Genomic DNA, 26,861 nt, shown 5'->3' on the forward strand with positions numbered 1-26,861 from the left:
TTTATCTTAAACTGCCTTTATTATATTCAAGAATATTCCTGGCATCCCAGTTTTTCCAGGGCTTTTAGCATCAATGGGTGCTAGATTTTATCAAACGCCTTTTCTGCATCCAGTGTTATAACCATGTGGTTCTTTACCTTGCTCTGGTTGATGTGGTGGATTACATTAATTGACTTGCTTATATTGAATGAACTTTGCATCCCTGGTTTGAATCCATTTTGATCATGGTGTATGATTGCTTTGATGACCTGTTGAAGTCGATTGGCCAGAATTTTTTTGAGGATTTTTGCATCTATGTTCATCAGGGAAATCCGTCTATACTTCTCTTTCCTTAATGAGTCCTTGCCTGGTTTTGGGATGAGGGTTATACTGGCTTCATAGAATGTGTCTGGTAGTGAACATTCTCTTTCAATTTCATTGAAGAGTTTGAGAAATATTGTTGTGAATTCTGTTTTGAAGGCCTTGTAGAATTCTGCTGTGAATCTGTCTAGACCTGGGCGTTTCTTGGATGGGAAATCACTTATTGCCGTTTCTATTTCAGTGCTGGATATGGGTCTGTTTAGAAAGTTTAAATCTTCGTGGTTGAGTTTGGAGATATCAATTTTTTGTAGGAAATCATTCATTTCTTCCAGGTCCTCAAATTTGTTGGCTTTAAGGTTTGCAAAATACTCCCTTATTGTGTTATTTCTTGGTTGTTTCTCTGGTGATGTCACCTGTTTCATCTCTGATCTTGTTTATTTGGGTGTGCTGCCTTTGTTTTTTGGTCAGGTTTTCTAGGGGTCTGTCTATGTTGTTGAATTTTTCAAAGAACCAACTTTTGTTGATTCTTTCTATGGTTTTTTTTTCTCTAATTTATTTAATTCTGATTTGATTTTAGTTATTTGTCTACGTCTATTGACTTGGGGTTTGGCATGTGCCTCTCTTTTGAGGAGATTAAGGTGCTTCCTTAAGTTGTTGAGTTGCTGTTTCTCCAGTTTGTTAGTGTAGGCACTCAGAGATAAAAATTTCCCTCTGAATACTGCCTTTGCTGTGTCCCAAAGGAGCCAGTACTTTGTGTACTCATCTTGGTTGTATTCCATAAACAGTTGAATTTCTGTTTTAATTTCTTCAATCACTGATGACCCACTGATGGTTCAGCAGTGTGTTATTTACTCTCCATGAATTGTAGGATTTTCTGAGGTAACTGTTTGAGTTGAGCTCTGATTTTATTCCATTGTGGTCTGAGAGAATGTAGGGAATGGTTCTGATACTTCTGAATTTGTACAGATTTTCTCTGTGCCCTAAGATGTGATCTATTTTGGAGAATGTTCCATGTGCTGCTGAAAACAATGTATATTCTGTTGTTACTGGATGGAATATTCTGTATATGTCAGTTAAGTCTAGTTGGTCTATGGCCTTGTTTTGTTCTGTAGTTTCTTTGTTCAGTTTTTGGCATGTTGATCTGTCCAGAGGTGACAGTGGGGTGTTAATGTCCCCAACTATCAATGTGTTTGGGTCTATGAGTGTTTTTAGAATCAGTAGTGTTTGTTTGATGAAGTTGGGTGCTCCTTTGTTTGGTGTATAGATATATAGGATGGTTATATCTTACTGTAGGAGAGATCCCTTTATTAGAATGTAGTAACCTTCTTTGTCTCTTCTTATCGTTTTTAATTTGAAGTCAATTTTATCTGATACTAGGCAACGCCAGCCTGCTTATGGGGGTCATTTGCTTGATAGATTTTATTCCAGCCTTTCACTTTTAGAAAATGTTTACTTTTGCTGGATGGATGTGTCTCTTGCAGGCAGCAGAAAGTTGGATCTTGATTTTTGATCCAACTTATGAGCCTATGTCGTTTAATTGGAGAATTAACTCCATTAATGTTGTGAGTTCAGATTGAGAGATGATCATTTGTTCCTTTCATTATAGCTGTCTTGTTAAAGGCTGTGTTTTCCCAATTCTTGATCTAATATTCTAGTTTTCTATTTAGGGTTCATTTCTCTGTCTGTATTGTGATCTGGGTTATTTTCCATGTGTAAGATATCCTTGAGAATTTTCTGTAATGCTGGTCTGGTTGGGATACAGTTTCATTTTTTCCTTACTGTGGAAAACCTTTACTTGACATTAGGCTATGAATGAGAGTTCAGCTCGGTACAGTCTTCTTGGTTGATAGTTGTTTTTACTTAGGGTGTAGCATACCTCATTCCAGGCTCTCGTAGCATTCATAGTCTCTGTTGAGAAGTCTGTGGTTATTCTGATTGCTTTTCCTTTATATGTGATTATTTTCTTCTCCCTAAAAGCTTTAAGGATTCTTTCCTTGTTCTCTATGGATCCTGTTTTGATCACAATTTGTCGTTGGAATGTCCTATTCTGGTCTGATCGGTTTGGGGCTCTAAATGCCTCTATTATCTGGATAGGCCTATCCTTTTGGATATTTGGGAAGTTCTCGCCTAATATTCTATTAAATAGTTTGCCTATTCCATTAACTTCTTTCTCCAGGTTTTCCTCAATACCTACTATCCTTAAATTGGGCTTCCTGATTGTGTTTTGGAGCTCTGGAGTGATCTGTTTTGTCGATTGGATTGGTTTTTTATTGCTTTTTGATCTTTCTCCATAGATTCTAGGCAATCTTCAGCTCCTGAGATTTGATCTTCTGGTTCAGTTAGTCGGGACTGTAGGCTAGCTACTTCACTTTGAATCTCTTTTCCTTCTGACTGTACTTTCCTGATGATTTCCGTGTCCTTGCTATACTTATCTCTTAGGTCCTGCATGGACTTCTTTACTTCATTAACTTCATTAATTTTGTTTTGAGTGCTGTCTCTCAAATCTTTTCGTTGGGTAGCTATCTTTTCATTTGACTCTTGAAGTTCATTTATCTTCTATTTGTGGAGGCCATGAAATTTTCCTTTAATTTTTGCTTTGCCTCCCCATGCTCTAGACTAGTTGACTGAAGAGATTCAAACTTTTCATTCATCATTTTTATCATTAGACTGTGTAGAGCATTTTGAGGTTTCTCTTCTATCTCTTTGATTGACTGCTCTGCTCCCTGCTTGTTTTGAGTGGGAGATGAGACTCCATTGTTTGCCATCTTTTTTGTGTTTCTTCTGCCCATTTGAATTGGGAATGCCAATCTACAAGCACCTATGAACACCGTTTAAGCAGACCTTACCAAGCACTGTTGTGTAAATCTTAGAAGTTCACAATTATATACAGATACCTTGTATACCTGTGTATAAATTTAGATTTGGTGTTCCTAAAGAATACAATTTTGATATAACAACCAATCCTGAGCCCTGTATTCAGTAGTTACTTATTTACTGTTACAACCCTATGAGCAATTTTTGTAATTATATTAAGTTCCTTTTGGACTGGCTGGCTTTCTCTTAGAACCCCTTTGATTTACTCAGATTGAGCAGGGTTACCCTCTATCCAATAACCAGGGGTTAATGGAATCTGGAGGTCCTGGAAGTGAATCAGGAGGGTAAGTTAGTGATAGTGAAGAGAATAAAGTGTGTGGGGTTTGTGTGTGTGATGATTTTGGTTGCGTTTCAGTGACGTGGAAATGAGAATAAGAGTAGAATCAGTAGAAAGAACAAGGTTAAAATGATAGACAATGGAGAGTTATTAGTAAAGAGTGGAGGTGTTATTCATAGGAGAGTAATTTTTGAAGAAAGAGAATGTGAAGAGAGAAATAAAGAAAAAATACTGGAAGATAAATGCACAAAACAGAGAAAAATTATAAACAAAACAAAACAGAAAAATGAACACCCCAGAAAAAACAACAACCAACAACTTGATAAAGTGAACAAATAAAAATGGAAAACAAAAAAAAACAACATCTCAGGAATGAAAAGAAGAAAAAAAAACTTTAAAAAGTGTTTGAAAAAATGGAGTCTTCCTTGTTTTGGTGGGCTTTCTACAGTCTCTGGTTTTCTTGTGATGGTCTGCATGCTATTTTGCTGCTTGACTGGCTTGACTTGCTTTCAGTTTGCAGGGGGTCGATCTGCTTTGACACTCCCCCCTTGTTAGTGAAATCCTTGGGCTCTGTGGTTCACACAGCTTGCAGGTAGGACTTCGGTGTCCTCTGTAGATCGGGGATGTGAACAGTCTTGGGAACTGTGGCTCTTCCTCTCTGCTGTGGGGCCGCTGGCTTTAATGCCTGGCTGTGAATAGGCTGTGAACTCAGCAGGGAGGGCATCTCTGGCCTGGTTTACCTGGCTGAGAGTTGCTTGCTGGGGGGAGGCTCCTCCCTCCTCGGCAGGGCGGCCTCCGGGGCTGAGCTGGCTATGGAATTCAGCTCCATTTCGGGCTGGGAATTTGGCTTTCTCTGTGACGGGACTGTTTATCTGTCTCAGGAACTGTTTGTTCTCCCATCTGGTTGTTCCGTGCCACTGGTAGCTGCTTGCAGCCTTCAGTTTTAATTTAGAAATTCCCGTGGGCAGGGTAGGGCACTTCTGGCTGAGTTTACCTGACTGTGTGAGCCTTGGCCCTGGATGTGCCTCCTGCCTGCCCAGGGGTTGTTCTTCTGGGCAGAGCTGGCTCTCACTGATCAGTCCCTCTTGCCCTTTTCAAAGATCCCCCTTTGTCCTGCTTTCCCCAGGCCCGCTTTAGTTCCAATCTGGTCTGAACCTATGCCAGTGTCAAAGATGGCGCTTTGCTCTGGCAGTGGGGGAAGAGCTACCTTCCAAATTCTCCTCTGTGGGCGAGAATGAGAATGTCTTTTGTGGGGTACTCATGCTTTCTCTGTGATTTAGGCCCATCCTTGCTCAACCTGCGATCCGTGTCTATCTGCTGCCATTGGAAGGATTTCTCCCTAGTTGCAGCTATGTGCTTTAGGTGCATGGAGTTTGGGGCGCTGTGCCGGTGCTGGCACTGGCATGGCTACAGGACGCCGCCTGGAGCTCAAATCTGTGTTCTCAGGCCAGCAAAGTCAATTTTTCCAGAATCCCTATACTGTTATAACTTACTTGGCCTGACTTTCTAGGAGTAAAATTTCTCTGGAGTGGTAAAACTGCAATGTTGGAGGGAGCTTAGCTAGGGCTCTGCTTCTCCTCCACCATCTTCCAATGAAATGGATATCCATTTTTTATCTGTTCATTAGATGGTAATTTTTTTTCTTATTCTGTGGGTTGTCTCTTGTTTCTGTTCATTGTTCTTTTTATATTCAAAACCATAAATTTGAGGCAGTCCCTTGTATTTATTTTCTCCCTGTTTTCTGTGAAATTGTTGTCCTAACCAGAAAACAATTATTTTCTCCTTATAATTAACTAAGTTACAGGTATCCTATTGTACCTACACCAATACAAATAAGTTATGTAAGGGAAAATTTGTATCCAAAGTGACTCCTGATGAGATTCAAACAATAGGAATGTGTTCACTAAACCAGATCATCAATTCCAATAAATACTGATATATACTGATTGCAACAAATTCAGCTCAATTACTAGACAGAACAGTGTTGAAGACTACTCAGCAGGTGTGAAATTTCAGCTACAAGGCACAGTTAATTGTGAAAAATATACTGTAAATAATGAGATGTATCTTTATCAAATATAAAAACAATAGTAAAACAACATTTTTCCTATCAATCAGAAAATAACAATAGTTGGTAATTAGCATCTTTGTCAGTCTTCATATAAATGTAGTTTCTAACTTGTGCTTAGATATGATATCATTGCTTATATGATGACTCATTGTCATTTCCAATAACGGTATATTTATCAATAATGCAATGTTCTTCTTGTTATAAGTTGGTGAAATGTATTTATAACATAAAATATGGTTTTATGCTCTAATGCTTTGTGTAATGTTACCACTAAATGCTATAATGCACTAAATGCTGATCTTACCTTCCTATTTTATGTCTGATAACAAATTACATTTGAATTAATGGCCCCCTTTCACAATATGTATGACTTCACGGATATTATCTCTTTAAACACTGTTAACTCATTTTTCATTATTTTTCATCTCTTGTATTTATTTCTATTTCAGCTAATTTACTTTCTACTTGCTTATGGTGTCAGAAATTATTTTAAGTGTCCTTTTTTATATTAAAATAGGCATTAGTGAAAAACACAAAGCTTCCCACAACTTGGGCAACTTGATAGATCTTTCTGGATAAATTCTCTTCTTCTCACTCTGTGATAGTTGAGACTACATTGATTTTTCTAGCTCATTCAAGGTTTGATCAATGCTTAGCGATTGCGTACAAGTAAAATGAGTGTGTCCCCTCACTATGTCATTGAGATAAAGAAAGTATTTTGTTCCTGCACATGTTAGAAGTGCTTAGAAGATAAATTGAGTCAACATATATAATTTACTCAAGATGAAGTTAGTTTTGATTAGAGAAAAGAGAGCCCCCAATTTAAGAAACTCGCAAACAAACACAGATTTATGAAGATACTAATAAGTTTTGTGAAAGAAGTAATTAGATAATAATATGACTCAGAGTGGGAGTTCTATTAAACTGCAACAACTAGCAAGTCCAAGGTTGGGGGTATCAGAAACTGCTTTTAAGACAGCTCAGACACAGGCATTCTCCACATTCTGGTTAACACAAAGATCAGCCTTTGTTCAGGATTCAGAACAAATCAAAACTCTTCCCTGAGAAACCTCTTAAATATCAAGATTTTGTCAAGTGGTTTCCCCTCAAAAGGAATCAGTCAGAAGCCAACGTCTCATATTTCTTCACATTCAACTGGGTTCTCTAAATATGTGATGTCTTTTTCATTCTATTGCAGATGCACCCTACCTACCAGGCACACTTCAGAGACCTCAAACTTTAAAACGTTGTCATACTCCTCAGCTCATGTCAGTTTTTGTCTAGAAAAGCTGACAGGAGTCTACTCATAAAATTAAGTACACTGTTGACTGCCAAGAGATTGCCTTTTTAAATTCCCATCTCTGCACAGCCATCAAACAAACTATTCTGGAATTTAACAAAGAAACTTTGTTCCCTTATATCTGAATACAGAGTAGATATGATTTAATTGCATATGTTTGAAAAGTGGGTTAGAAACCAGGGCAGACAGTACACTTAATAATTTGTTCCATTATTCAATTTTTCTTATTTAGACTTACTTGCTCTTTTCAGTTTTCTCATCAAAGTAGTAAGAAAGAAATTCCAAAAAGTTGGTTAACTCTTTTATATTTTTTTTTGTACAACTGGGAAAGTTGTTGTATACATTGAGTTACTGGATTTTAGATGTCACTGGCTTTTTGTTCCACGAGGAGTTCCTTAGAGGTGAAGATGTGGAAGTGTCCATGTGTCTGTGGTTTAGGCTAGACTTTAAGAGACTATATGCACATTTTATTTGCCATTTGAACCTTTCCTAACTATAAAAATAGGATGAGATGACTTTTTTTGTGATGACAGAATATATAGTATGTTTTTCTGATAGAAAATATAAAAAAACACTATTATAATCTCTTAATATTTGGAATCTACTCAGAGTCTTAGTGTAAACCATCAATAGCTACTAATGTTTATAATATTTATTAACAAATGCATAGATAACTTGGTAGTCATTACTTTTTTGAATTATTCACATAATATCCTATAGTGCTGTACATAAAAAATGAAAATATTGATATAAATATATGGACTACATTAAACTCTAATTCAGTAAAATATTAGCTATTTCTTGGGTATAAAATATTAGAGAAATTGCATACACAGTCTTTCAATTTTTAGATTGCTGAAAGGTATGATAATAATGTTGTTGGGGTTCCAGACCCCCTCTCCCCGTTTCTCCCGTGGAGATACCCAAATCCCAAATTATGAAAGAAACACAGACCTACCCCTCCCCCTGGCAGAAGGAGTAAAGCATATCTTTGTGGACTGTGCTGAGCTGAGGAGAAAGTTGCCGAAACCTCCCTCCCCGTCCCACTCATGTGTCCAGAGCCGACGCAGGAAACAAGTTTTGGAGAGCAGGTCTGGATGGTGCAACAGTCTCAAAAGTGTCTTTACTCAGGGAGGGGGTTTACATAGCGGTAATGGCGGGAACAAAGAGGAGGGACTTGGGTTGAATAGCTGATTGGCTGAGCTGGCCTGCCCATCAGGTGATGTCATGAAACTTCCTCTATGGGCGGAGACCACAGCGCTCCAAGAGCTGGGTCTCTGGGGGCTCTGCCTCCATGATGGCATGCACGTGCTCACCCCCCAGGGGTGGGGACTTCTCTTCCAGTTGAAGCCGGAAGATGGGGGTGTCTAGCTTTTACACTGCCCCAGGGTTGGGGAAAGGGCAGCGTGAATCCCCAACATCTGCTCTTTTTTTGGTTTTTAAATTAGCTAGGGATGCTGTAAACACATGGCATGTGTAGGCATGAGGCAAATGCTGACATAAAATATATATGTGAGGCCCCTTCCACAAAAGGGGTGAGGGGTAGGTAAGGGGCCATCCATTTGGCTTAGTCCAGAGAAGTTGGGGTCCTTATTGTTTCTGCGCCATTCAAGATAGTGCAGACATCATCCCTCTTTTGGCGGTGAGGTAGAAGCAGGTTGAAGCATTGGCATCTCTGGTAGTTAACAGTAGTTGATAACTTAAACACAGGTGGTTAGTAAAACATTCCTTTTTCATACATTGAGGTGAAGGCGCTAAACCTTTACATTTATTTATTTATTTATTTATTTATTTATTTATTTATTTTGGCCAGTTCTGTGGCTTGGACTCAGGGCCTGAGCACTGTCCCTGGCTTCTTTTTGCTCAAAGCTAGCACTCTGCCACTTCAGCCACAGTGCCATTTCTGGCCGTTTTCTGTATATGTGGTGCTGGGGAATCGAACCCAGAGCCTCATGTATGCGAGGCAGGCACTCTTGCCACTAGGCCATATCCCCAGCCCCTTTACACTTACTTTTTAAAACATTTTTATCATGAAACATTGAGGTTGAGTGTCAAAGCCCTCAGCTCCTATTTCCCTCCCACGGGACTCCCTAACAACAGGGTGAAAGGCAAAAGGGAGAAACAGTGCAATGTCCTATTTCAGTCCTTGTGCAAAGCCGTGGGCAATATCATCACAGCAAAAAAAATTGTGCCACGAGAGACGCTCAAGAAAGAGTTTAGAAAGCACACAGGGAAAGAAAACTGGCTGTCTTCTACCGCTATCGCTGTTGTATGCAGGCAGGCTTTCTATATTCTCTTGGAAGAGCAGAAGAAATCCAGTATGGTCCTTCTTTTCCTAGAGAAAGCAACAAGACATTTCTCCAGAGCAAGTGCTCTGGGTTTCATTTTCCAATCTGGAAAGGCACATACAATGCTCCATCCCACACTGATTTGGGATGATTTGAATTTTTTAAAGATATTTAATATAAGCATAACTATTCTTAATTAATCATGGGGGCTACTCCCCCTCTTTTGTTTTTTAAAATTATGACACCGGCGGGCACCAGGCAGGGAGTATGGGTGAAGGTCTTTTCTTCTGCAGCTACTTCCTGCTGAAAGGGGACAACGTAATCAAGGGCCCCTGATCAGCCTGGCACCGTCCAGTGTGGCTTTTAAAAGTTCCCATCATTACCACAAGAATGGTCACTAGGGCCAGAGTGTGCCATGGTCTCCTTTGGCCAACTCCTCCATCTTGGGCATACCCTGAAATATCCAGGGCTGGGGTCTCCAGGGTTTGGGTCTGTGTTAGGATGACAGCTATGAATGGCAAGTTCCCAGGTGGTGATCTCAGCAAGAGATGTTATTCTGTTAAAAGAAACTTTTGAAAAGGCCAGGCAAAAGACTGATAAGTTTATAGGGCTAGTTAACATGAATGGCATAAAACATACCCTGGGCATAAGCCAGGAAAGTTCTATTTGGAGCATAAACTCAATTGTAAAATGAACAAGTAAGGAGGAATGACTGAAAGAAGTGTTTAGTGATAGAAAACCAGTTTGGTGTAGCCAGTCAGAGGCAAAAAATAAATATATATACGTATATACAACTGGCAGAAAAAAGGAAAATGGACAGGTATTATTTTTCTCAATTTCCCAGCTGTGATCCGTTTTGAAAGGGCAAGACAAGCCAGCTTTGTTTAGGATATGACACCCTTCTCCTCTCACTCCACTCCACACTCCTGTCTCCCGGGCTGGCTGAGCCCCAGGAGTTCCAGCGCTTGATGCTGGGATGGCATGCTCTCATCCGCATTTATGGGCTTTGAACTCGGGGCCTGAGCACTGTCCCTGAGCACTTCTGCTCGATGCTAGTGCTCTATCACTTGAGTCACGGTGCCGCTTTCAGCCTTTTGCTGTTTTTTTTGAGCCAAACTCTCAATCTGGCTCTCTGCTGGTTAACTGGGAGGTGGAGTTTTAGAGAGATTTTTCTTTTGCCTGGGCTGGCTTTGAACTGCATTCAAGGAGTTTTAGATATAAAAGCCCTTTTTATTTCCAATTGGAGCAACAAGGAAAACAACAGAGATAATCCATTTGTAACTTGTTGAGAGCTGACCAAAAAATGCTTGTTAAAGTTTTGCTGTAACACTTAGAGAACATGAGATCTATGTGCCATCAATCTGAATCATGCCATTTGATCTTACCGGCAGGTGAAAGAGAACACAGATAAATGACAACCAGGGGCAAAGGGTTAAAGTGGTGTGAAATTTTCAGTTTTAGCAGTGGCTGCGTCTTTCATCCCAAATTGGCAGGTTCCATGCCATGTGATGGAGAGATCTGGGCAAGGCTGCAGTGGCATCTCTGGATAGACTGTCATATCTCGTTTTGGGTTGCCTGCAAAATTTCTACACAGACTGGTTGATATTTAAAATCCCCCAGCCTTTCTGGCTTTTGTAGGCTGATGCCCTTCTGGTTTAAGCAGGGTAAAAGGATTTTCTTAATCACAAAATCCACATGGCTATCTCTGTGGCCACCAACATAACTATGATGTTTTAACCTGGAGTAACTTAGGATAGGACTATTCAAATCCTCACAAGGCTCGTAGATCACTCGAGCAGTTTCCAATGCAAGAGAAAGAGAGAGACCAAGGAATCGTTAGTAGTGAAACCAGGCAGCTTGGGAACAGACAGCTAGTACATGCGCTGGACCTGCATCCTAGGAAGCAAAATGTTCATTTTGGGTCCGGAAAATTTAGGTTAATGGTCACATTTGTATGAAACGATTCCGATTTCTTGATCTTGAGAGTTTATGAGAACACAGGAGAGGAGAGAAAAATGGGAAGGTAAAATCTTAATTTATACCAAAGAATTGTCAGGACTAGATGTACACTTGACTTTTAACACACTGAATATAAAGAATATCACACTGGTTTTATATCATTGTACTTATACCACATGCTGTATTATTTGAACCTTTTGGAGTTTTTCTTAGACATATTTGCCTGCATCCGAACATAACCGGTTTGGTTTGAAAACCTATAGTTTTTCTGCTTTCAAGTTTTACCAGACAGACATACAGACACACAGACACACAGACACACATATGAACCTTGAGCACTCTTAAAATTGCTTTTCTGATTGGCCATTTAAGTTTTCTGGAATTCCAGTGGCAAATGGTATTATTTTGCCCATAATAGAACCACGTGGTTGATTAAAACAACAACAACAAAAAAAAAACTTTTTCAGTAAACCAAAATTTTCACAGATTATCTGAGAAGCCACATTTTGAGAAACCAGTTTAGCTCCCGTGGGGAGCTTAAGGGAGACAGGACATTAACACAGACAGCAAGCTCACAGAAAGACACTTTCAACTTCCAGCATCTGAATTGCAAGGCACCTTTGAAATGCAAGGCCATATTTACAGAGTTCAGAGTGGGGGCAGGGTTACCGGGAGCTGGAAACTCCAAGTACCTGCCCTGCCTCTAGGAATTCGACAGTCCCATCACCTGGGGGATGGGTGGGACTCCACCTTCAACAGTTTTTGGAACCTTGAGGGAACCAAGATGGAGCTTGCTGAAACTGAATCTTTTGCCCGCCACGTGGTCAATGCTAGAGAAAAAGGATTTAGCCAACAACAAGCATAACTTAACCGAATCTCCAAGCTTAACAAACACCAATAACATAAGCAGAAAACCTTTCTTTGTGTCCTTCAAAGCAATTTTTTTTTTTTTTGGTATCTTTGCACTGGTAATTGTAGGAAATCCAACCAAATTACTTATAGCTGTATCAGAACTCTTTGTTCTAAACATCTCCAATTACTCCGTTTTTTGTCAGAAATTTGGGGCCTTTAGGACGGCCCCAGCTTCTGCCACCATGCCCCCGGGGCCCAGTGCACACCACCGCTCACAAATCCGAGTGGGGCGCCGGCCCATGGCTGCATGGAGCCCAATCGCGCTCCCCGGACATCCCACAACCCGTTCCCAGATCGAGACTTGAAAACACCAGGAGGGCGGGGGCTCCCGGGCAGGACATCCGCTCCGGCCACAGCTGCTGTGCGGCTGCCATCCCCAATGCTCCCCTGCAGCATCTCTGTTGGACGCACACCCCGCACCACCCCGCCTGGCACGAAGCCGCCATGGCGAGATAACTCTTTCTGGCGCTGCGTCCTGGGACTCACGAAGCCCTGCGAGCCCATCCCTATTATCTCTCTATGTGTTTGCGTTTGCCCCATCCTGGTGGGCACCCTCTCCTCTGAAAATCCACTTACAGACCACATTGTTTGAAATCTTAAACAAAATGGGGCACATACACATGCAAAAATCAATATTATATATAATTATTTACTGAATATACCCTATCATAACAATATCCAGAATATAATGACAGTAAGTTTTGGAGCAGTGAGATACTTAAACCATATAGACCTACAGAAACTTCTATAGGAGTCACATACACACATTAAATTTACAGAAATTAGATTAAAACAATCTGGCTAATGCCTTTAGCAACCTCTCTATTAGGACCTGGGTAGCCTTGTAAAGAAAAAAATATATTTCTTATGCTTCCTTATAGTTTTGTTAATAAAGACTTTCAATTCTGGAGCAAGGGTGTCCCATCATGTTATTGATACACCCTGAAGAAATCTCTCTTAAGACATCAGACCTTCTACACAGTTTGAGCACTGTACAATTGTGGCCAGTGTGATATACACAGAAGTATGAGTCTTCCTATGAGTCTTCCTGCAATGATTTAGAAAAGCTTTTTTCTCTCTGTCTCTTTTTCTGTTCAGAAAAGTACTTGAAGCTTATCTTTAAGCTAACTGTGTGTTCCTATGCAGTCAGTGTTGACGATGTTTACATATTTATTCTGTTGACTGTTTGGATTTTGGCAATACCATTTATTTTCTCATTTATGACTTGTCCAATGTATTTTTGAAATGATCAGATGTGAAAAGAGAAAGTAGAAATGGTACTAAATATACAGGGTTTTAAAGATGCTTCTAGAGTAAATATTGAATTACACAGATGCTTTCTCACCAAGAATATATCGCTTTGCTAATTCAATTTAACATCTCAAAGACAGGTAATTGCAAGTGTTTGCTCTTATATTTGATTGATAAGAAATAAGTATTATACCTAAAGAAATATATGTAGAGCATAGAACAAGGACATAAAAATGATTTTGAAATTTACTATTGTTTAATAGATTTTTATAATGCTCAACTGAATGTTTTTCCATCTATGGAAAAGGATAAAATATTCCATTAAAATTTATTACTTAAAATTTTATAATACCTCAATTATCACTGTATAAAAATTTTGAAAGTGAGAAATTTCTGTTCAAATATTTGAAAGTACATGTGACTCTCAGAAGCAATCACATGTAAGCCACAGCAGATGGAAGTTGTTATGAACTGTATCTTAATAATACGGTAATAGGTGTGATAATGTGTAATTTATTACATAGCTATAAATTTCATGGAATATGATTTTATAGAAAAGTGGTATGTATAGTTCCACTGAGTTGCATAAAATTTATAAAAGATAGATTAGTGCTATTGTTAAAATTCTTGAAGTATTAGAAGCCTACAAGGTGTGAAAATCATTTTTAGTGATTGCTTTTAGTTTTATGGATTATTCAAAGAATTCCTCTGCTTTTATTTTCTCAAAAGAAAATGTTGGCTAAAGATGTAATCATAACTATAACTTTTATTTTAGAAAAGAAATGGATGAAGTAACTTTCACTTTTCTGGGTTTTGTTCTTTGTGGATGGCATTTTGTTTATTTATTTTTTTAAAAAAATTTTGTACTTTTTTAGTGAATATACTAACAAAAATCTTTGCCTCAATTATCACTTCATAAAATAAGTTAAAATGCATCTTAAATAAATATTCCACTTTTTCTCTACTCTTAAATTTGTATTTGATGTTTCTAATAATTTTCACTTCAGTTGATACCCTGAATATGTTTATGCCTATTCAAATTATTTTAATATTTTGGATGCACTGCTAATATCTGTAAAATATTTCAAAATTTGGTTATCATCCAAATCATCCTTTACAATCCAAACTCCCATTAGATAGGTTATAAGCTTGAAAATTAAGTTCAGTGGAAGTTGTCACTTCTTCTACTATTTTGAAATGTAGGTTACTGATACAATATAATCTAAACATACTGCTGTTTATGACTTATGTTTTCAATTTGATATGATACCTGGAAATATAACAAGCTTATTTTATTTATTTCTATCTCTATTACATGAGTATCTAAAGAGTTCAAAAATATTGATTTAAGAATATTCTGTCTGTCTGTCTATCTATCTATCTATCTATTTATCTATCTAGCTATCATCTGTTGCCAGTTCTGGGGCTTGAACTCAGGATCTGGGCACTGTCCCTGATCTTCTTTGTGCTCAGTGCTAGTGCACTACCACTTGAGCTACAGTGCAACTCCTGGCTTTTTCCAAGTTGTTTATTGGTCTCATGGACTCTCTTACCTGGACTAGCTTCAAACCACCATCCTCAGATCTCAGCCTCCTGATTTGTTAGGTTTACACGTGCAGGGCTTAATACTTAAAAACATTAAGTCTGTATGTATGCAAAATGTTGATATCAGCATGTAACTCCTTGGGATAATTTTATATTATGTAATGTAGAATTGGAACATATTCTTTTTAATGTATTGCTAACTTAGAAGTTATATAATTTTATATATAATTAGAAATTATATATAAAATTTAATTACCTACTTTCTGATAGAATTTGCTGAGATAAGACCATACAGTCCTAAGGAGTTCCAAATTGCTATCTTGATTCTTGGTTTGCGACACTAACAATGAAGAGCAATAATTTACACATTTTAAATTTGCTTTATTCAAAAGGTCTTTATTTCAATGGCTATAGAAATACCCAAGGAGGTCAATACATGACAGATGTTCACCATCCTTATCAACCATATTATTGTTTCACAGCACTTAAAAGAAATACATAAAGCAAAACATCACCAGTCACTTTTCTGTCTTAGAAATATTTTTAACATTCTGATTATGCCAACAAAAAGATAAAGTAGGTTAGTTATTGACTTGTAACTTATGTGCCTACTTCAATTTTTTTTACACTTTTCCCATATGCCACCAGATGGGCTTACTGATATTACATCATCCATCAAAAGAAATCCTCTAAATCTGCAGTAGAGCTACGAATCCACGCACGTCTGTCCAGTTGTGTACTTGAGTCTTATTACAAATAGGAGCAGAAGAAACAGAAGGGCAATGTTGTGAAGAAACAGCAGGGCAATGCTTTACAAAAATGGCATTCTTAGAACCTTTTTAATTTAACAAAGAGGCAATCTATCACCTTCTATCCTATCACATACATATGTGGGAATAAACTTGCATAACTGGCAGGCTATAATAGTAATTGCCTTCTATTACTCAGATGGGTTGTTTTTTAAATGGCTATGCACTGTTTTAAACCTCAGTGTGCAATCAATACAGCACTTAGGTGGCATACTCCAATATTAATAATATGTCAAGAATATGGATATAAACACATAAATACAGGCTTAGTCTGAACTGCCTACAAACAGAATACTTTCAGGAGTGATTTTGCATTCACATATTTTCTTGTGAAGATTTAAGGTATTAAAGCACAGTTGAGTGACCTAGTGGAGAAAGCATGTTAGGTCCAATTCAAATGAGGCTCTGCTTAATGCTGGCAATACTTGTGCATTAATTATATAGCTTCTCTTTTTTTTTGTCTAGGAAAAGTCATATGACTTTCGTAGGAAAAGCATAGATGGACACAACTGGGCACAAAAATAATATTAGCAAAAACTGCATTGTTACAATAGCACCTTACCTCTAAGTACTCACTGTGCATTTCTTTAAATATAATAACACAAAAGATCTGGATAGCAGTGGCTTATCTTTGAAATTCTGGCTACTTGGGAGGATGAGATCTGAGGATCATGGTTCGAAGCCAGCCAATGTAGATAAGTTTGTCTGACTTTTATCTCTATTAAATACCAAAGTCAGAAGTTCAGCTGTAGCTCAGTGGTAGAACACTACTAGCCTTGAATAGAAAACTCAGAGACAGTACCCAGGCCCTGAGTTCAAGCCTCAGAACTTGTACACACATGCACACACACACAACACACACACACACACAAAGTATTTTTGCATAAAACCAAAAAATAATTATCAAAGTAAGAAAATAGAATCAATCAACTATTAACAAGTCCACTTTCTGCCATTCATGCTCTTTTCACTTAAGACATGGATGTCTTGCTTCTGGGGAGTTGGTTTCCTGTTTTCTTAGAATTTAATTCAAGTTATGCCCTTTGAGAATATTCTGCAGTAATATTGTCTACGTATGTCATGATAACTCTGGTAATTTGGTGTAGAGGCTATAATAGATTCACCCTCCACCCACCCACCACAAGGGAGGGGATTCTTGGTTCCTCCTAGAGTCCACCAGTCTCCAGCAAAAAGATGATAAAAGGATAGATTTATTGGGGAAGTAAAAAGTGAACTGACCTGGCCAGGGTCGCAGCCCAGACTCGGGAGCTGAAGCTGTGACCATGTGCGGCCTTTCAGACCTGGTTATAAAGGCAAACATTACATAGTCAAACCTGCCACATACAGGTGGCCAATGGGGTTACAGTCTGTCTCACAGTACCTGTTTGAACCAAGCTATTATTCTAGTTAGAATTGATGCATGGATTTGGCAGGGCTCACTTGATGTAGGTGGATACACCTACTCATGGGAGGGCACAGGTTTAACCTTGAATGTTCCTTGAATCTTCCACACCTCAGGTGGTCAAGCAGTTTACACAATCTTAACACAGTGAAGGGAACTTCCCTGGGTTCTGAGCTGACAGGGCACACTCCCAACCCTGAGGCTCAGCAGTGCCAATGCCTTTGTCCCTTTGCTATGTCCCCAATCATATGCACATACCATTTGAAGGATTGACCCTTACCCCATTGCCTCAGGCACATACAGACACAGGTGGAACCTCAATATGTGAACATGCTTTCATATGCAGGTAGGACATCTCACCTAGGCCCAGCTGTAAACAACCCTCTGTGGGCCCCAACTTCCTCCTAAACCTAGTGGAACTTTCAATAACCTGCTTCCTTGCTCAGACCCCATATAAGCCTGGTCCCAAATTCACCCCCTCACACAACCTCCAAACCAGCAGGAATGTCTGTGTCTCAGTTGTTCCTCAGTAAATAGTCCTAGCCTGTTGATGATGGAGTCTGGCCTATTCCTTTTCCTTTCTCCTCCATTTTCCCAACACCATTTGTTGGGAAAGCCTCTCAAATATTTGTACAGGCTGACCTTGTACTGAGATCCTTCCAATTGCAGCCTCCCAATTAACTAGGATTGGGGACATGAACCATTAACATTCTGCTTGCTGTAATAATTTTTTTATTTAAGTTTTCAGCAGTATTATTCATGAAATGATCTGCTTTTCTTTCCCTTTTAAAATAAAACTTGCTTTCTAGTGCCAAAATACAGGAGATGACATCTATATAATTTCAGTTTCTAGATGTTCATTCAGTTTTTTCCCTGTTCAATGAGATTCTCAGTAAGATTAGCATTATTTTATACCTAAAGTCCTAGAAATACAATCAGTGGAACAATGTAGATTAAAAGTTTTTATTGTGCTGTTTTCTTTTAAGCATACATCTAATTTTAAAGCTAGATACAGAAAAATTACAACTGTCTTGCTATTTCAATTTCAGGTTCAATTTTACTTAGTATGTCTTATTAGAAATACCTCACTTTACTTAAATATTTTAATATTGTTTTATTTTTAAATGTTGGTTTATTTTTTATCCTGGACTCAACAGGGAAACAAAATCAATAAGACACACCAATTTAATCTAAATATAAAATCTATCTATCATTTACCTAGCTATTAACTTTTATTATTAGGCTTATATAACAGTGAGTTTTGGTAAGTCTGAAATCTGTAGGGAAAGCTAGATGGATGAATTGTTAGGTCAGAATTGTTACTGAACTTAGACTCAGAAAGCAACAAGGAAGGCCAGCAAGCTGGAAAGTCTGGCAATGTTTCTATGTTGTAGTGTTTGGTAGGTTTGTTTTAGCTTCTAGAAACTTCAATTATTTCCAGAAAGACTATCAAATAATTGGATGAGGGCCATCCACACAGTAAAGTGTAGTCTGCTTTACATATAGTCTAAAATCAGTTGATCTCATGATAAGAAGATTTTCTTTGTGAGACTACCCTAATCACAGAGATCTCTGGATTTCAGTCTATAATAATATTTTGAGTGTGCTAGATTATTTTTTCTCTTATTTCTAGTTAGGAAATTTTATATCAGTGTAATTTATAGTTCATTAGCCTACTCTTTCCTGCTGAATGTCTAATAGTCTGTTAAATTGATCAATTTTGTTTTTAATTTTGTTAATCATTTCTTGTTCTAAAATTTTTCTTTATTATAGATTCAACTAGCTGGGAAATTCTTATTTATTTTTTTCTCCTACTTTCTCTAATATCTTAGTTATATTAAGTCATATTTCTTTCTTTTTCTTGTTTCATTTTATTTCTCTTCATTATCTTCAAGAAGTTGTACCAAAGAGTTGCCCTTTAACAAATTAGTTTATAAATACATCATCCCCCCACCCCCCCACCCCAGTCCTAGGGCTTGTACTCATGGCCTGAGCACTGTCCTTGGCTTCTTTATGCTCAAGGTTAGCTCTCTACCACTTGAGCCACAGTGCCCATTTCTGGCTTTTTCTATGTATGTGGTGCTGAGGAATCAAACCTGGGGCTTCATGCATGCTAGTTGAGCACTCTATCATGAAGCCACATTCCCAACCCCAAATATAATAGATTTTGATCAATGTAATCCTTTTCAACATTCTCAACCACCCTTTTCTTCCAACTCTGTTTCTCACACATCATTTAATAGAATGATATTTGTGAAGAAATATATAAAGAAATACAAAGAAATTTGTAAAGAAATGGAAAGAATTGGAAAAGGCATGTAAATTTATGTTAAGTAAGTCTAGCCCAGAGGGACAAAGAATACATACATGTTTCTATTTATATGTAGAAGCTTGAACTAGCTTATAAATTTATGTTGGTGGCATGCCAGTGTATACAAATGTATTAAATTTTATAGATTCAAAGGAGAACTCAAATCGGGCAAATTGTTAGAAAGACAAATTTCAGTGAAATAAAACACCAGGAAGAGAGTCCTTGAAAGGGGTGTGGTGGGGTCCAGGGAAAACCGGTAGACAAAGAGGGGAAGAGGGAGTGAATGCAGTCAAGAATCCAATGCATAATCACATTTCTTTCTTTATTTTTCTTTTATCTTTCTTATTTTGGAAATACTTTATATTTTCCTTAGGAGATATTTTTTTCTTAAATGATTGCCACAGTATTTGAAAACATGAATATGAATGTGTCCTTCTAGAGAGTGAATATATACTTGATTTACATGTTGAGAATAAGAGGAGGTATGCACACATAGGCACAGGGAGGATATGACTTCCTTCCCTTCCTCTCAATTTGACTGTGAACCTGAAACACCTGTAAAATAAATGCAGTATTGATATGAGAAAATTAGTCAGAACACAATTTGATTGGAGGGTACTTAGATCTTAGAGGTATTTTATAAAGCTACATTCCTATCACAAACATGTATACCCATTCCCCTCCACATGTGTGCCCTGTATTCTACTCTCATCAACTTTAATGACTATCTTCCCCACATAGGAGTGGAAAACTGTAAAAATAATGACTGATTTTTCCTATGTGTTTTGATTGCCTTTTGGCTTCCTTTGTAGAGTTTCCAATTCAACAAAATATATTGGGGTGAGGAAAATCATCAGAAAATTTAATCTATTTTATAACTGTGATTTCTTATTGGGAATATGAAGTCTGAAACTTTATTACTTTTTCCACCTACTTCAAGATATTATTAGTACCTATTTTGGTCTCTTTGACTCCTTTTACTCATTTCTTTTTTTCTTCCACAAAGAATCTTTAGGTGTCTTTACTCTTTACTGACACTTAACACTAGCCAATGGTAAAAAGAGAAAATGATTGCTAAATTTTTTGTATGTTTACATATCTCTGTAGATATTTTCTTCCTTGTTGCTGATTGTTGTTCATTAATCATTATTGAATAAAAATTATTTCCATTTAAAAAATTTTATCTGTAATAAAAATGTTATATTTTTGTCAGTTTTGTCTTCCTTTGTTGCTCATGTTCATCAAGTGCAAGTTTCTCATTTGCATTGAGACTAATCTTGTTTGACTAATCCTTGTATGAAATATGTGTCAACATAAACAAGTGTTTTTATAGAGTAGCTCAGTATAACTAGTTTTCAAAATACTGACTTTAGAGCTGTCATCAAAATGAAGCATGAACCATTTAAAATTTAAAAATATTCTTACTTAAAGTATATTTTTATTTAGGGCTCTTACTTTACATCCTTAATATTGGAATATGTAAGTTAGGAAATCTCAGGGCCTTTTGTGAGTCAAAGAAAATAAATGTTCTGCATAGACTTCATAAAGTATCTTTCTCATTGGAGGAAACATAACTGAGACCTGAAAAAGGAATAATTTAAGATATAATGTAGAAAATATTTAATTTTCAATGTCTTATGACTACGATTTCAGTTCCCATAAGTTTTGTCACTGAAAAACAAACTATATCATTTTAATTTTAAAACTTAATGTGGCTCTTTCCAAAAAGTTATTGTTTTATATTAAATTGTCTAGTGTTATCTAGATGTTATATTTATAAAACTTTATGTTAGTAATAGTCCTTTCAAAAATTAACAACAGAAATTAAGGTCTTCCCCTGTTTTCTAGTTTTATGTTTTTTTTTTTTTTTTCCTGAGTTAGGATTAATAGTTTGTACATGATGGCAAGTTTTAAGGTCTGTCCCTTCTGTGAATTATTTTACAATTCAATTGCATGTTTTACTAAAAAAAAATAGTAAATCTATTTTCTCACTTGAGATTTAAGAAGGAAGTGAAATATGCTTTATTAATATATACGGTAAATAAAGCCATGAAGTTCTCCCCCAGAGCTGAAAAATTATCAACAAGTAATATTTTTAATTTACCCAAGAATACCCAGACAATATCATATTGTCTGCAATATACAAACATGTGAATTATATTATTTCTCCTACTGAACTTTCTACTATGTACCAAACAACTATAAAGAAAATATGAGCAAGGGAAAATTGCAAGTAAATTGTTGGACTTAAGAAGTAATATTGAATGTGAGTTACGTAGAATGTGGGTTTAAAAATTATTGTGTCAAAGAGTCAATAAAGCCAGGGCAAATATACAGCAGAGAGAATTGACATTAACTTAGTATACAGGTAGAAAAAAAAGGAATTAATATTGTTACCTGAGCCAGAAAAACTAGCAAAGAAATCAGATTACAGAAGGGTCTTAATGATAGAAAATGTGGATGATGGAGAAAAGAAAAACAGGAAGTAATCAGTTGAATGATATAGTTATGAGACCATTGAAAAATCTAAGTATGTTTTATAAGACTGGTAAAAATGAGCAAATATTAGGTGCTAATGGCTCACATTTATAATTCTAGCTACTTAGGAGACCAAGATTTAATAATTATGGTTCAAAGACCGCCTGGGAAGGAAAGTCTATAAGACTTCTATCTTCAGTTAACTGTCAAAAGCTGGAAGTAGAGTTGTGGCTCAAGTGATAGTGTACTAACTTTGAGCAAAATAGCACAGAGATTGAGGGCAGGCCCTGAGTTCAAGCTCTAGGACAGAAACAAAAAATGTGAAATTATATGTACCAATTTTAAAATTAGAATATAATAAAAACTGTCATTGGATATAAGGTTAAAATTTTTAAATCATGCAATAATGGCACAAGACAATCATATTTGAAGAAATTTATTACTAATTAATGATAAAATAATGTAATAATACAAATTTTAATTATGTGAAACAGGACAAAAAATGAAAGATCAAAGATTAAATGCTGCGATTAATCTTTCAGGAAAAATATGAGGAATATGTCCTATTTTAAGTAGGAGAGGGAGAATAACCCAGTGTTGACTAGTAGGGGAAATCAGACATAGTTAACCTCTCTCAAAGTCAGCTTTGATGATCTACCAGGATATAGGAATGATAAGTAGTCCTTGGCACTATAGAAGAAAGTCTGAAAGTTTAACATTCAGACTAAACCTGTTCTATTGCTGTGTTCAATGAAACAAGTGAAGGAGTGAAATTAGAAAAATAGAAGTCGTTGCAAATTTCAGCAGAGCTTTAAATGAAATTTACCTATCTTTGATTTAAAGTCACTAATTAAATTTTGTGTCCATTGTGTCTAGAAGAATGTGATATGGAACTGAATCTCCAGACTCTGTGCCTTCATGAACCATATTCATTCATAAACAGCTCATTTATTAACTTTACCACAAACATATGTGTTTTTTTAAATCTACTCACATGACCTCTCTTTGATTAATAACATTTAACTATTGCCTGGGGCCACATAGTAAACCCATGAAATGAGATATGCAGCATAATTGTTATATTCCTTCTTTGCTTTAACTATAGTTTCAACACAAAAAGCTTAACTGGTCTTAAAAAGCCATCAAAATAGCATGCAGATATTTCTTTTGAAGCATAATGGTTAAAAAAATGAGATTCCTAGCAAGTTATAGGTAGAAACAAGATTAGGACCCCATAAGTTAGTAATAGCAATCCTATTCCTGATGAAACACATAAACTTAACAATCTTTTAAACCGCATAATACACAGCACCAATCTTCTAGAGCACACATATCATCACACCGTTTGGCAATCTCCAGTACAGATGGGACCAATGTTTTCTGTGTGGTACATTATACTTGCTATTATAGAACCTCTATAGGTAATAAATATCTCTGAAACAAATTTAAAGAGACTCCATTATGCAAATATAATCATAACTGCATAAAATTCTTAATGCTATAATTTAGTACCATGTATCAGCTTGGTGTTAGTGACTCCACAAAACAAGTTTCTTCCAACAAAAGACAAGACAATAAAATCAATGCATGTGTAGCCTTGTAAGAAAAAGAAGTGTCATTTAAGGCTCCTAGTTTATCTTTAGAAATTATTTTTTTGCTCCAAATACAATAAAGATTAGAATTAACTATAGTGTGATGAGTAGTACACTAAAATTTTTAAGAAAAGATACATCTTTCTTTGTGACATTTTGACATCATTTCCTCCCTAACATATATGTTTATAATATGTATAAATACAAAAAATATATATAATATAATATATATATTCCTAAATGAAACTGCTCTGCAGTTACAGGTAACATAAGAATATAAGTATAGAAACACATATGGACACACATCCTAGGGAATATTTTTTATCTCTCCATTCTCCTACTTAATTAAGATTATGTACTTTTGAATCTCAGAAAGAAGAACTCACTGGACATGGAAGAAAGTTGAACTGTACAACTCTTTTTTTTCTTATTTATTGTCAAAGTGATGTACAGAGAGGTTACAGTTTCATACATTAGGCCTTGGGTACATTTCTTGTACTGTTTGTTTCCTGCTCCTTCATTCCCCCCTCCCCCTCCCCCTTTTCTTCTTCCCCCATTAGTTGTTCAGTTGGTTTACACCAAATGGTTTTGCAAGTATTGCTTTTGGAGTCGCTTGTCTTTTTATCCTTTGTCTCTAGATTTTGATATTCCCTTCACTTCCCTAGTTCTAATACCAGTATATACAGTATTCAATGTACTCAGATAAGATACAGTGATAGTGTGGGACAACCACAGGAAGGGGATACAAGAGGATCATCAACAATAGAAGCTACAGTGAACTGTACAACTCTTGAATGGAGACAGAAGGAGGTGACTGGGAGAGAGTGAGAACACAGAAGACACTGTATGAAAGGCAATGTACTCATTCTCAACTCATTTAATTGTAATACTTCTGTGCATCACCTTCATACTATCAACAAAATAACTTTATTATAAAACAGTATACATCTACTTAAAGTACTTCTACAAGTCAATAAGTAAACCAATATATTCAGATTTTATGAATTGGAGATCCCAGTACCTGAGACAAATCCGAGGCAAATTCGAAAATATTCACTCTCAGGCTTACACTTTCTGTTTTATCATTTCTCATTCCATGTACTATGGGCTCTATGGATGAACTCATGTTCAAGCCTTTGTGCTCTCAACCAGAGAAGAGAAGATTTAACAAATAAAATCAGGAAGTTCAGTTACATTTAAATTTCAAATAAATAGCAAATATTTCTTATAAGTATAATTATGTCTCATGCTACATTTGGGACAAAATTATGTTAAAATTTATTATTTTTCCCTGAAATTCAAATTCAACTGGACACTTATTTGCCAACTTTAGTTTGCAACTTAAGTATGCAACTTAAGTATAGAACTTAAGTATGGAAAAGAAGTAATCTGTAAAATACAAGTAAATATACCAATTTTCATCTGGTAGCTTAGTTTTTAGTCTATTTAAAGTAAGAATCCAGTAAAATTACACAGTTCTCTTTATACACAAGAATCATGGTATTCCCCTAATTATCCTAACATAAAGGATGGAAAGCATATATCAGAAACATTCTAAAATTGTGTAGCTAGTTATAAAATGGAAAAAGTTTCAATAAATTGTGCCTAGATATTAGTTTAAAAATGGTTTAGCTTGACTCCTGAGTGTTTTCATCTATCAACATTCTGTAAAGCACTCAATTCTGTGTCTGCTGTGACCCACAGAGTCAAACACACCAGTTCATGAATATGCATGCACCACCACACTGCTATACTTGCAAAGGTATATATACAAGAACTAACATCTGTAATGATGACACAAACTCAAACAAAACATAGTTCAACATTTAGTTTTTAATTGTGTCTTGCTATCCTTAACTAATTGTATAAAGGGGTTACCATTCAGCAAATCTATCAGTATAATGCAACTTGATCACTATCCCTCTTTTAATTATTCTTCCCCATCTTTCCAAGCCCAACTCTGCTCAAATTTCATAGTTTCATAGGAAATACATAGAAAATTATGACTATATCCATGAAAGTCAACATTTCTTGAAGATAACTGGAAATGAAAAGAAACAAACCTATTTTTCTTTTATTTCTTCCTAGTTTTGTATAAACCTAGATTTGAGTTATGTTAGCAGCCATACTTCCTCATCTACTCATATCAAGTTGTTCATTTTGCATGATATAATTACAAGTTTTCTCTTTAAGAATTGTATAAGAAGAGAGTAAGAAGTCCTGAAACCTTTGGTGTATTAGATTCATTTAAATTAAGAAAACAAGAGTAAAAACAAAAGAGCATGAAATTTTTTTTATCACTATTGAAAAGCTCCCCTAAACTAAAACCCAAACAGGGCGTCTCATTTCTCCAAGACTCAGATAATTCCTCAGCTCCAGACACCCAACGTTATATATGCCATGAGATGGGTGAATAGACCTCAGGGAACTCAGAGGGAAATAGGTTCTGGGTTTTGAGAATGGCAGAAATGATGGAGGCTTTAAAGCAGTTGTCACTATTGCAGAAATACTGCTGCTCACAGAATTTTTGCATCCATCAGTTTAACTTGAAAAATTGTATGTTCCCCCATCAAAAGGAGCCAAGTTACTTTTTTTTTTTTTTTTTTCAATTTCTAGTGACCTGTGTTTCTAACCCTTTTAGACTTGTCTCTTCACTGGTCTTTTGGGAGGTACCATCAGTAGATGCCTACACTGAGTCCCAGTTCCCATACTCAGTCTGCAACAGAATGACACATACATCTCCTGCCTCCATCAGCTGAAAAAAAATTGCATTGGTGACTAAGTCAAAAAGTTTCACTATTGCTTTAAGCATCATTTTTGGCTGGGGCATTCATTTTCCATTTTCTGAAGGGTTAGAAATCTTACCAAATATCAAAGCAATGAAATTATATAGACTAGTAGGTACAATCAAATAAAAACAAAGACAGCAAGTTGAATATTTTCACTGGTTCCAAATATATCTAATATTTTTCCCTAAACCCTACTACAGTTGTGATGCCTAGGAATAGCAAAGTGAACAATGCAAAGTCCACAAAGAAGGGAATAAAGTTCAGCAACAAAATCATACACGAATTATATGTATGGTTTCAGAGAAACCATAGTCAAATACATTCAAGTTGTAGCTAAGAGAAGTAAGACTCCTAAATATAGGTTGTTCAGGTGAAATGCTGCATAATTATGAGTTCTACTTAGCATATGACACTGCTCTATACTGAGCAAAGTAAAATCATTTTGAATACTTTATCTCTATAACTCACCAAGAAAGAATATGAAAGCATGAAGGAACTGGAAAGGACTTTTTGGCAATATAACTAGTGTGATACTAGGTATTGCATACATGTTTGTCTTAACTAGGGAAGTAAAGGGCAACATCAAAATGGCAAGACAAAGGGTAAAAGGCTAAGCAAATGCAACAGCAATACTTATAAGACAATATGTTGTAAACCAACTGTACAACTCAGGGGAGGAGAGGGAATTAGGGAGAAGGGAAGA

At 36.5% G+C, this 26,861-nt stretch overlaps 1 long non-coding RNA gene across 1 annotated transcript; it reads right to left on the reverse strand.

Moving 5' to 3' along the window:
* LOC125351280 lies at nt 1–26,861 on the reverse strand. Its single transcript, XR_007210922.1, has 3 exons — nt 26,693–26,861; nt 10,033–10,040; nt 1–11 (listed from the first exon to the last, which is right to left on the reverse strand). It is a non-coding gene; the product is annotated as an uncharacterized LOC125351280 (long non-coding RNA).

Source organism: Perognathus longimembris, chromosome 5, assembly GCF_023159225.1.
Source record: "Perognathus longimembris pacificus isolate PPM17 chromosome 5, ASM2315922v1, whole genome shotgun sequence".
Classification (NCBI taxonomy): Eukaryota; Metazoa; Chordata; class Mammalia; order Rodentia; family Heteromyidae; genus Perognathus; species Perognathus longimembris.